This window comes from Halichoeres trimaculatus, unplaced genomic scaffold (genome assembly GCF_033239565.1).
Source record: "Halichoeres trimaculatus isolate MK-OKI-2021-1 unplaced genomic scaffold, fHalTri1.1 fHalTri1_scaffold_18, whole genome shotgun sequence".
NCBI lineage: Eukaryota > Metazoa > Chordata > Actinopteri > Labriformes > Labridae > Halichoeres > Halichoeres trimaculatus.
Window position 1 is genome coordinate 26,535,628 of NW_027437196.1, and position 12,591 is coordinate 26,548,218.

The 12,591-nt window shown below is 40.3% G+C and overlaps 1 protein-coding gene across 8 annotated transcripts in view; it reads left to right on the top strand.

Annotated features, from left to right (window-relative positions):
• The window catches only part of LOC141807671 (uncharacterized), a 170,740-nt gene that overhangs the window by 153 nt on the left and 157,996 nt on the right, over window positions 1-12,591 (top strand). The window lies entirely within an intron of this gene.

Genomic DNA, 12,591 nt, shown 5'->3' on the forward strand with positions numbered 1-12,591 from the left:
CGAGCGTGGGGTTAGCGCGTGGACATGCGTGCTCTTTGTAGCAGTGGAGTGACGGTGATTTTGGATGAGTGATCTCACAGCACGCATCACAGCCACGGTGGTGGAGGATCCTGCTGCCTTCAGGTGCTCCTTGGAAACTGTAGAAAAGCTGCGAGCGGACTGCGCAGTGGTTGTTGTTGACCGTGTTAGCAGCAATAAACGGGAGGTGGCTGTTTCTGCAGTTTTCCTGCTCGTCCGTTTGCTCGTGCTTGGAGGCTGAACTTTCTGTTTCACCCTTTGGTTTATTATCATGGTGCTGAGTTCACGTGCAGCTGTGTGTGGTGGTTGGGTTGTACCCAGCAGCCCTTGAGGCAGCATGGAGTATGGTGAAGCTGCACTGTCACAGTACACAAAGTTATGCAAGCTTAGCCTGAGTCTGTAATCTGCTCATTCATCGTCAGGAGGACTCCACTACTGAGCTGCAGAGCTGCATGTGTTGTTGTGGATAAACACCATAAACTGCACATTTGACCTCACTTTAATCATTAATTTATAACTATATAAATATATATATAAATATATATATATATATATATATATATATATATATATATATATATATATATATATATATATATATATATATATATATATCACTTTACTGGATAGGTTTGTGGTTAGGTGCTTTCAATGGAGTGTGATTGCTGACATATTTGTGTGAAGACAGAGATGTTCCCACGCTGTCACTGTTTGAGCTCTTATCTCAGCTATCACATGGAGCTTGTTATACAGGTGACACACCAAGAAAAACTCTTCAGCCTCTAAAGACTCATTTCTGATAAAGTCACACCCTAATCCAGTCTAATTTTGAAGTTTTAGCTTGTAATGAATGTTTTTTTTACTATGATCTTTTTTACAGACCCTTTTCAGCACATTCAAAAGTTAGATTTCTGTTTGAATATGTGCAGCCAGAGGATGCTTTTTAAATTGCAAACTAACAAAAGATGCATTTATTTTGTCATTTCAGAGGCTTTAACTTAATCTGAAAAAAACAGCTTTTCTACGGGTAAAAGATGCAATTTCAAGACAAATTGTCTCGTTAAGAAACAAAAATGAAACCTTTAATTATTCCCATAATTTTTCTTTTAATTAGCATCATGTTAATTAGCATGATGTTAAAACTATAACTATAAAACTATAATATTCCTTGAAATATTACACAGGTCAATATTTAATTCAGAAAAACTAAGCAAGAAGAAATAGTTCCTTATTACTTTGAGTCATGCTTCCAATAACTTTAAAGGTTTTTTTTTAAGTATGCAGGACTTATGCTGCTTTTTCAAACTGCCAAGGAGTCATTAAACACACCAAACACTAAGTGCTCCAACCAACATAACTCTGTCCCGGAAATCAATGAAATGAAGAAGAATCACATGGAGGATTGTCATTCTCCCTCCCTCCTTCCCTCCCTGTCTCCCTCCTTCTATCCAGATTACACTCCAATCCTCCCCCAGCCAGATTACCGCGTGGAGAAATAAGAGGTGGGACGGATCTACGTCCCTGAATTCATTATGGATCTGATCCAATCCCATCCCTCAAATGTCCTGTTGCTTGTTGCTCTGCTGTAAGCCTGACAAAGTGATCAGATATTAGGCCCGAGAGGTTGACAGTTATCAAGCATGACACAGGAGACACTCCCGGTCTTAAACCAGTTCTCCTCTGGGTGTCTGAAGAGCTGCTGAATTCATGTGAACAGCTTCACAATAGTCAGAAAAAAGGCGGATAAATGCATACTGGATCAAACTCCACCTGGAATTTCTGTTTGCTCTCAGCTGGGTCTCTCACAGCTACAACAACACTCACTTTAACAGAACAGGAGAACATGGAGATACTGGAGAATTTTCTGTGTTTCCAGGAAATAAAGCTGCTCCTAGTTTGAAAAATCTCCACAACCCATTAGCAATTCTTTGTGGAAGTCATTGTTTGAGAAGTTATAATTCTATATCTGGTGGTTTCATTTCAGGATAGAGAAAAATATGATGTATTGCATAAGAAATCCAAAACTGTAATCATGCTTCCACTGAAATATTGACTCCACTGGCTCAGGCTTGCTTCATTTTTGCAGGTGTAAATAGTTCAAAATTAGTTGGATCATTCTTTGAGTAGATAGACATTTCTTAAAAAAAAAAAAAAAGGACCTATTTCCTCCATTTCCTGCTCAGTTTGTTCTCCCTGGTTTCTTTAGGCTCATCTAATTGGCTTTAGCCTGGCTCGCCTCTACTAGCTAGCTAACAAACTTAGCAGTAAAGAAAGGTTGTGAGAGGCCGTGGTCACGTTGCATCAAACCTTTTCCCACCTGCTACACTCTCACCTGAGCTCTACCTGAATGGGACTATTATTGTCATGGTCCACACCTTCGTATCTGCTTATAATTAATAGATGAATAAACCGCCTGCACTAGGTCACATCCTGCTCCTTCAACAAAACTCCTCATTTCAATTTTTTATAGTGGAGTATTCTCATAGTCCTCCTTACACCAGTCATGACAACATCTTTCTTTGCCAATGTGAACTTATTTATACATATATCATCTACCAGAACTCAATATGTTATACTTTTTTATGTATGTGAAGTAAGTAAATCAGGGAAATTTTAGTCCTGTGTTGTATCAATTGGTCAGAGGCAGAGGGCAAAGTCTTGAAAAGCATTTACTGCAACCGTTTTATAGAAATACCACAGCCGGACTTGTGCCACTAAGAATAAATATTTCCACTGATGAAAATGTCTTAAAAAGAAAAGCATCTGTTTTATTATTAACCCAAATCTACTCTTTATTTTCTGCCGCAGTATAACTGTCCCTGAGCCTATTCATTTGCAGAAACTTCTTGCCAGTCTCAAATTCCACTGTCACCCGTTTCAGAGTGTAGCCTGAGTGGGGAGTTCAGTGAGGATCAATTGTGACCAGAACAAAGCATTATTGCCTGTTATTTTCCCCCTATCTAATCAGTCTCAAGTCTGCTTTACCATGTTTCCTGTACCAAACTCAAAGGCTTGTTTCACATCTCCATGAAGTTTGCTCTTGTTTTGTGTCTGATTGAGCTGTCAGCATCTCTGCTCTCTGCTGTGTGAGGCTCTCATCCTGAGGGAGCTTGTATCTGTTCATAGGATGAGCTGATTGTGGAGGGGAAAGAGGAGGGGGTCCTGTGTGGGATCTAGACTTTCTTAATAGCCTCAACATAACACAACAGCCTTGTGATCACTACTAAGCAACCAAAATTGAACTTTGGTTATCTCTAATTCTCACAGGTCACCCATGATCTCACTGAAGTCCATTAAGTATTTTGTGCTGATGAAATTAGCCACTTTGAGCATGCTGACCAAAATCTAATGTGGGTTATCAACCCTGAAAAGAGGACTTTGTTTAGGAGGAGTAGCTGAAGGTTGGTTTGGCTTTTAAAATAAGCAAACAGCCCCAAAATAAAAACAAACCTTCCCCACTTTTAGAGTTTGCTTCATCATAGTTTTATCGACAAGATCTCCTGAACAGACTTGCATAGTTTTATTTCAAAATAATGAGCAGTTTTGCATCATTGCTTTGCAGTATTTGGATAAACCCATTTATACCTTGGGGTTTTTACTAGTGACCTTTGGGCATAGCTGCTAATCAACTATAAGAATAGAAAAACTGCAGTTAGTTTAGGTCAATTTACAGCACTACGTTTGAGACTGCCACATTTGATCCAAGTAGCTTTACTTCAGTCACTTTTGTTAAGTTTAAAATTTACTTTAGGCAGAAAGACGTGAAACCACTTTGAGGATTAGCATTTGAAGCATGATCCCACATTTGAAGATTCCTGCCTCTAGATTTGAGAGGACCAATTTCTATGTGTATATTTTGCAGCTATAAACTTCACATTGCAGTTGACAGTATTGTTACTACTTGTTGGTAATTGTTTTAAGGGTTTTAAAATAGTTTATTTGTCAAACAGTAGTTAGATTTTCAATGACTGATGAAATGTACCGTATTTTCCGCACTATAAGGCGCTTCGGAGTGTAGGGCGCACCTTCAATGAATGGCTTATTCGAAACTGTTTTCATATATAGGGCGCACCGCATTATAAGGTGCATAGAGTAAAAGCTATAGTAGTGGCTGGGGTTGCGTTATGCATCCACTAGATGGAGCTGCGCTAAAGGGAATGTCAACAAAACAGTCAATAAGTCAGTCAAACTCAGGCTACATCCACACGGAGCCGCACATTTTCCTATCCAACTATTTTCTGTGCCGTCCTTAAAAAAGTGCACTGTAAAGACGAAGCCGTTTCCAGAGATCAGTTCAAATGTCAGACCTTTGGGGGGCGCTGTATTGCTCTAACAATAAATAAGAGAAGAAGCCCGGGCCAGCCTGTGAGCTAACGTTAGCACTTAGCAGAATTCCTTTTTACAGGTTCTTAATGCTTACTGCTGTTACTCCGGTGATGCCCCTTGACTACAGTAGCCATGATTAATCAATATTGATCCATATATAAGGCGCATCGGATTATAAGGCGCACTGTCGGCTTTTGAGAAAGCTGAAGGCTTTTAGGTGTGCCTTATGGTGTGGAAAATACGGTAGTTTTTTCCTTACTTTGACTCGCATTGTGACAACGAAAGGCACAGGAAGGACTTCAGCTTAATTTCTGTCAGTGTTTATTTCTGTTCAACTATAACTGCTAAAATAATAGAAACACTCATGACCTTTTTCCTTCTTTATTCTAAAAATGTCAATTTTATTTGGTTGACTGATGCCAAAAATGAAAGGCAGACCCATCATGTGGTCGACCTTTACATCAAAATGTGATCTCTTTGCTTTGAGAAACCCCCTGGTGTTTTAGAGGAGTCACTGCTGTAGCTTTTACTCTTTAGATAGAAAAAGAAAGGAAACATCAAACTGAGGATGTTGAGTTTGTAACCTCTATGGTGGCTCCATAAAAATGTAGATTGGACTCAAGAGTCATATTCCTCTGCTGCACACTGTCACCAGTGACATCTGAAGACTTGGGTGATTGAAGTGTTGTGTTTAAATGCCAAGCTAACACAGAGAAACATATCTGGATTCTTTATTTTGCCTCATGGAGTAAAAAAGAGATTTCCTTTGGAATAAACAAACACAGAGGAGGAAGAGGAAGGAGCATTGGAAGGAAGGGGTGAGTCCGGACATAATGAACCTCCTAGGAGGGGGAAGTAAGGAAGGAAGGAAGGAAGCGAGAGGGGAAGTATTTAAGTGAATAGACAGGTTCCACGAGTCACTCAGCCGTACAGATCCTGAATCCCTCCCCGCCTGTGGAATGTCAATTGACTGAACCTGTGAGCTATTGACTGTCCTTAAAAACATCTGATGGATCACCTACAGTTGTGTTTTCTCATTTTCCTCCCTTGACAGGCAGTCATAACTCATCATGGGACTTCCAAGCATTATCTTGTGTAAGCTCATGTAAGAGTTTACCAGGTCATGGGAGAGTCAGGGTTAAATCTGGGGTGCAGGAAATCTGATACTGACGTCCTAACAGAGGCAGGACCCTCTCTTCAAGGTCAGCGTCCGTCTAGGAATCAGGAAGCAAAGGAAATCCATCAACCTCTTCTTATCCATTTGCTCTGCTCCTGCCAGACAATACTGAGGGTAGATAAACCCAGGACTGGGGCAGCTTTATTAGCCTTACACCATGAAAAACATTATCTCACCTCTCCTCTCTTCATGTTGACTTGTTTCCTCCCAGCCTTCAGCAGTTCAGGAATCATTTTTAGACATAAGCTCATTTATTGATCCCTCAGCTGCTGTCTCCTCATTATACAGTATCCACGCCTGGATGTGAGTCAGCTGTTAGGATGCTTTCTGTCACAGAGCGGGCAGCGTTGAGGGAATGTTGAGATGCTGGGGTTATGTTACAAATTTGGACAGAGGATAAGATGATTACGCCCTGGATCATCATTCAAGTGAACGGTGGTGAATTAATGATGAATGAACTTAAGCATTTCAAACTTCATATGGGTGTGGATTCAGGTCTCTGTCACACAGCTAAAATAAAATCAACAGCAGGGGGTCATTCTGCAGTTTATGCTCTCATGTAACAAGTTCACACCCACTTCATACTCCTCGACATAGTTTGGTCATGAAATGATTAATAAAAAAATAAACAGCTAAGAGGGGATATCTTCTGGGAGAATATAAATCAAGCACAGTGGGGGATGGGGTCGAAATGAGACCCTCAAGTTTTTGTCAGATTCCCCTCATCTCTCCGCTGAGCTTTGGTGTCAACACTAGCAGAAATGAAGCTTCTCCTGGTCTGATCTGCAACTGCTACACACCTCAAAGAGCGTGAGGCTGCTTGATGCTGCTTGATGATGCTCACAGCTATTTGTTTATCCTCCAAAGTAGGGATGAGTACCTTTCACATTTGTAACGATATCCGGCAATCAGTATTGGTACTTAACCGTACCAATTTTCAGTACTTTTGTGTGTGTTTATGTGGTAATGAATATTATCTGTCTAATAATAAAATCTCAAAGTTTTTTTAATTCCACATATTTGATTCTCAACAGGGATGGGTACCAAATCAGGTACTTCTATGGGTACCGACTGAATTCTGTCTTAGTACAGATTAGCGTAAAATCAAACGGTACCATCTTTTAGTACCTAAACACATCCTTGTGACTGTGAGTGAGTGGAAGAGTAGGCAATTTTCCATGCTGAACATGAACGCAGCTTTGCAAGTTTATAGAAATAAATTGAAAAACTTGGAGATTTTATAGTCAAACAAACTAATATTTATTACCACATAAAAACACACAAACGAACCAAAAATTGGTACCATTGAGTTCAGATACCAATTGCGAGGTACTACGCATCGGTACCATATCTTTTCCAACGTGAAAGGTAGGGGTGATACAGCCTCAATTATATCACAATATCTTCAGGACATTTACGATAAGGATATTTATGATGATATGGGGGAAAAAAAAGTGGTTGCTGCTTCTGAATAACAGTATTTTTATTGCGCACACAGTATGGAAGCCACTTTCCAATCATTTACTACTACTAAAATGTTAATCTTGCAGGTGAAAAACTTCATAATTCTATACGACATAGGCATGGATTGAAGGAGCTGAAGTTTTGGGAGGGCCAGATGAGCTTAACATACTAATTCATTACCATGAAAGTATGCTGTCATAGGTGGGATTCCTGCAAGAACGTGTGGTTCTCCTGTGATCTTGGGATTTTGGGTATCCAGCTGCTATGGGCACTGCCCTGCACTATGCTGCGCAGCCCTGCAGAGACACAACCAGTAATTTTGGGCAAGCGACCAAAAACGGCAAAACTGCGCTGCTCTCACACTTTATGTGTGAATTAAGGGTAATGCTGATGTAGGGTTCAGACATTTGGCTCAGCCACTCATCCATCGTAGAAGCAAAATATTGCACCGATGATGCCGTAGCTTACACGTCCTCCTCACGTGTCTCCATAGCCTGGTTGTATTCGGCTGTGTGTTTCAGCTTTGGGTGGTGGAACATGTTTGTGGTGTTGCCAACCTTCGGGGTAATGGTTTCCCTGCACATTTTGCACTTAAAGTGTTTTGCTGTGTGTCTGTGGTCATTTAGACAACCTCCACATCACTGAGGTAGCTCCTCTTTTTGGCACTAAATCCTCATGCAAGGACAAAGTTGATGCTGCCTTGCTACTATCGCTCTCATTTTGGTACCTCAACATGGAACCGTATGATTTTTCATGAATCAGTACTCAGTACTACAGACAGAATTTGGCAGGTACCTATAAAAGTACCTAATTCAGTCCCATCCCTACTCCAAACTGAGGGTTTGTTTGAGGGTGCAGTAGTTAAGAGACTTCACCCCAACTAGTCAGCACCAGAATAACTGGTCATTTATTTATTTTTCTTCTCACCCTTGGACTGGTTGGCTTGTTGAACTTTAAATATCAGTTTAAAGTACATGGGTATCAGTCACTTCAGAACATCCCTAGTTTTGGATAGAGTCAGTTTTACTGAAGAAATAATTATTGTTTAGACCAGTGTTTCCCAATCCTGGTCCTGGGGACCCCCTGCCCTGTATGTTTTTTGTGTTCCCGACTCCAGCACACCTGATTCAAACGATCAGCTTGTCATCAAGCTCTGCCCGAGCCTGATAACGAGCCATTCATTTGAATCAGGTGTGCTGGAGTGGGGTAACATCTAAAACATGCAGGGCAGGGGTACCCCAGGACCAGGGTTGGGTAACACTGGTTTAGAACATTAACTTTATAAAGATGGACAATGTTTCTCCATCACCTCCCACTGTTTTAAAATGAAGCCAAAATACCTCTACTTTTCTAATTTAGCTTTTGTTGCCCCGCCCCTTTTGCTAACCACAAAATTACATTTATTTCCTAATATAACACTGAAAAGTTTCCAAGTCAGCACGGTCTGTAGTCTGACAACCTTCTCTGTCTGTTTAAAGTAGACAGTCATGATGATGATGATGATAAGAGAATAGTGTTGGGTTATACATCAAATATCTTCCTACAACTGATTGTCTGTGGAAAATTAACAGTGTAAGAAAACAGAACAAAAACTGCATAAGACAAAAGTATAAAAAATTCACATCACTGATAATTTTGCCTTCACTTTTTTTAAACAGTCATGTCATCCTTTTTTGATGTAGTTTTTTCCCCTTGTAAAAAAGCACATTATAATGATACATGTTCTACAGTAGCCTTGTAATTGAGACAGGCTGATTATCATGTAATTAGTGAGCTGATGTGTAGCAGACAGCTTGACCCCAATAGAGTGTTTACGGTCTGGGTTCATCAATACTCCTGCACAGCCAGTAATGTTCACTGTAAAATCAATGAAGCTGTTAAAACAGTGATTTATTCTGTGACTGTACAGTAATTCCTTGCACCAGGCTGACTTTGATTCGGCTGTTTCATGTCACAGCAGCTCAATGAAGCAACTCAACTAAACTCGATGCCTGTTAGATATGTGAAATAATGTGAGACACTCATGTTTGATGAATATTCGGTCTGTTGGCTGAGGCGGCTGTAGTAATGTAAATTGTCAGGTTGCGGTTTGTTGATCAGCTCAGGCCAAATCTTAAAGGGCCTCCTGTCAGATGATTTGTTGCAGTCTAATGCTGCCAGGACTTGTAAAGAATCACTTTGAGAAAGTCACAGCCAACAATCTTCATTCTGAGGCTCATGAGTCACCAGAAAACTCTGAGCCTTTCCAGGAAAAGTGATAAAAAAGGATCCCTGGTTTCTAATAGTGATTTATCACTATTATTGATTTATAAAAAGTCAATACAGCCACCATTAACCTACATCTTGTGGTCCAATGCAGGGCTTTAATTTCTAAGTGGGTACAAGGCAATCTGGGGCGGCCCCCAGTAATTAGGAAATAATCAAATAAATGTTGGCAGAGTCTGTTCTGTCTCTTAGGCTTTGCAGTAAAATCACTGGTAGAAACTTATTAAACGAACAGAATGGTTAAAATCACCCTGTAGCTTGGGTCATGTGAACAACCCTGAATGTAGGTTAAAAGTAAAACTTAGCACTTTGGAGAGTCCAACCCAGTGTGCTTGAATCCCATAATAACCCACAATGCAATGACCTAACGATGTTGATGAAATCAGGATTGATATCAGGATTGGATATCATGTTTGTTCAAACTTAAGAAAGGTCTCAGTGTACTTCACTCAGACTTGAGACCAGCGTGAACCCTACGTTTTTGGACTCATGAGACATTGGCTTGGGCACTGAAGGGTTCTGACTCAGAACACTGACTGCACTGGGACTCTGGGGATGAAGAGGTGGTCTAGGATTTCCTCTTTGTTGGGGGTTGTTGTTTTGGCTCTTTAGTAAAAGGCTTTGATAATGTATTACAGTCACACAGAAACTGGAACAACAGATGATTTCATGATGTTGTGGTGTGTAAATTGTAATGGCTTGAAGTAGGGATGTTCAAAACCACTTTTTTTCAGAATGATACCAAAACAAGTACTCTCTCTTGAGTACTCACTGATTCCTCACTGATGCAACTTTTACTTTTGATACATGAACTTCATTTAACAGTGACAAATCATTTTGAACAAAGAGCCACTCTGTGGTTAAGTCCAAAATAAAACACAAACAACCCATCTGACTACAATTTGTTGTTCATAAGTCAGCGAAAGTGCAGAATAAAACTAACAACTGATGAACAACAGATTTTTTGTCATTTTTGAATAAACTGAAGTGCAAAATAAAACACTTCAACTGGCAACTCACCCTGGTTCATTCATATTGTCTGAACAGAACCATGACGCACATTTGCTTTGGGTGGTGTCAAACTGCGGCAATGTGGTGCTAACTACTGGCGAGGAGAACTTACTTGACGTAAGATTTTTTTGGCTTGGATATCGGCTGCTGATATAGGCAGCCTTCACAAGTACCAGATACCAAGAAATAGTATAGAAGAGAAACAGTATTGGCCGGAAACCGAGACCTGGTACCTGTACTCGCCTATCATTAGCTTGGGGACCGAGTGACTACCTTTACGGTGTGAGCCAGGCTGAATGACCCTAGTCTGCAGCAACAGTTTTAAATATTGTCCAACTTTGAGTCCCAGAAAGATCTGGGCCTAAAAGGTTTTGGGTCAAAGACAAAAAAAAAAGATGGTTGGCATGAAAATAATTAGGGATGCACGATATTGGATTTTTGCCGATATCCGATATGCCGATATATCGAAACTCCTTTTGGCCGATACCGATAATCACAAGTTTTTTTTTTTGTTTGTTTTTTTTTTCACTGTAAAGACAGCTAAGTCTATCCTATACTGGAATTTATATGTTACTCTTATTGTGACTGTCTTATTTGTTTAAGAGACACACATAAAACAAGACAAAAAACATTTGTTTTTACCATAAATAAGAAATGTATTATTTTTTCAAACTCAAGACATTCAGTATTGAAATACAGAAAAATAATTTCTTTAGATCACATGAACTTTAAATGTACAATGCATTTTTAAACATAACCAAGTTGCATTTGATTATTTTAGAGCTACAGTAACAACCTGGTGACAGACACAGAGCTCTGCAGTGCAAATAAATGAAGTGCTACATTTTATTTAAGGAGCTTATTTTTCAGATGGAAAATAATAATAATCCTAACTGAATAGCACCTTATCGGCTATGCTTATCGGCAGAAATTTTCATATCTGCTGATACCGATAAACGTGTTTTTAAGCTTTTATCTGCCGACACCGATATTGTGCCGATAATACCGTGCATCCCTAAAAATAATACTCCTCTCTTAAGAAAAAATACCCATATTTTGTTTGATTATTTTGAAATGAATGCTGTTACAGAAAACTTTTCTGTGACATCTTTCTGAACAAGGTGAGAGTGAATATGGTTTCTTGGCAGCACGGTCCTGACTGTCACATAAACTGACTGAGCGTCTTAATCCCCATTAAACACTCTCAGTGATTCATGAGCTTGTCTCGACATGTTTAGTACTCGAGGTGTCAGGGTGAGTGATGAGCAACTTATTGAATCAACACACGTCAGATTCACAGTAGCTCTAATACGAGGTGTTGAGTCATCCCTAAGTGATTTCACTGAATCAAACTTGTTGGTGATTGACTAAATGCTTCACACCTTCCATTAATGACTGACCTATGAGTGTTTGCAGAATGTATTAAGAGTCAATTTGACTTCTGTTGTGGTGTAAAGTGCTGAAAAAGGGGCGTTAATCAAAAATCCGACAGATGCTCTTCTCTTGGTTAATGCGGTGGATTATTGGATATCGTTGGATGTCCTCTGTCAGAGTCCTGCAGCCTCCATGTGGGGATTTCATATCACTGTATCTCAGACTGCCTAACTCGCACGGATGAGTTCATCTGTGGGTTAGTCCGTGCGATCACGTACGTGGATGTGCGGTGTGTGAATGTGTGTTTAGTTGGGCCTGAGGGGCGGAGTTGTAGATTGCGTGACAGCAACGGATTGAATGAATGAAATGATGGAGGGATAGAGAGTGAAGAGGAAGAATGGGATGGTACAGAGTGAGCTGGTTGCTGTAATCCCCCCCCAACTCTCTGAACGGTAGCAGCTGGAGCAGTGTGAGCGTGGCCAGGCTTTACTGCTGCCAGTCAGCGTGCCCTGGAATTAAGAGGTAGACGGCTACGGTTGGGAGGTGTGTTACAGGGAAGGAGTCGTCCCCCCCCCTGAAAATGAAACATACACTCTGTGTTGGTTGTGCCATTAGCCCTGCTTAGCTACAAATAACACGGAAGAGGAAACGTGTATCAGTTTATCCTATGTAGTTTTGTGAGAAGTTATAACAGTAGGCAGAACAGTCAAAGTTAAGTGACACCATAGGGAGGTATGTGACGCTTCAAATGAAACTAAAACATCGTTCAAAGCTGAGTCTGTGCACCTTTTTTCTTACTACCACTTCATCAGCAGAATAATTCTTCCTCTTCTTCAAAAGCAGCTGTCTGCTTGAGTTTGAGGTTCATGTGCGAGCAAGTCAGCATATTTTCCAAAACTGGATATTCCCCCAGAGGAGGACATGTGCGCGGTGTCTTTGACACTTCTGCATGTTAT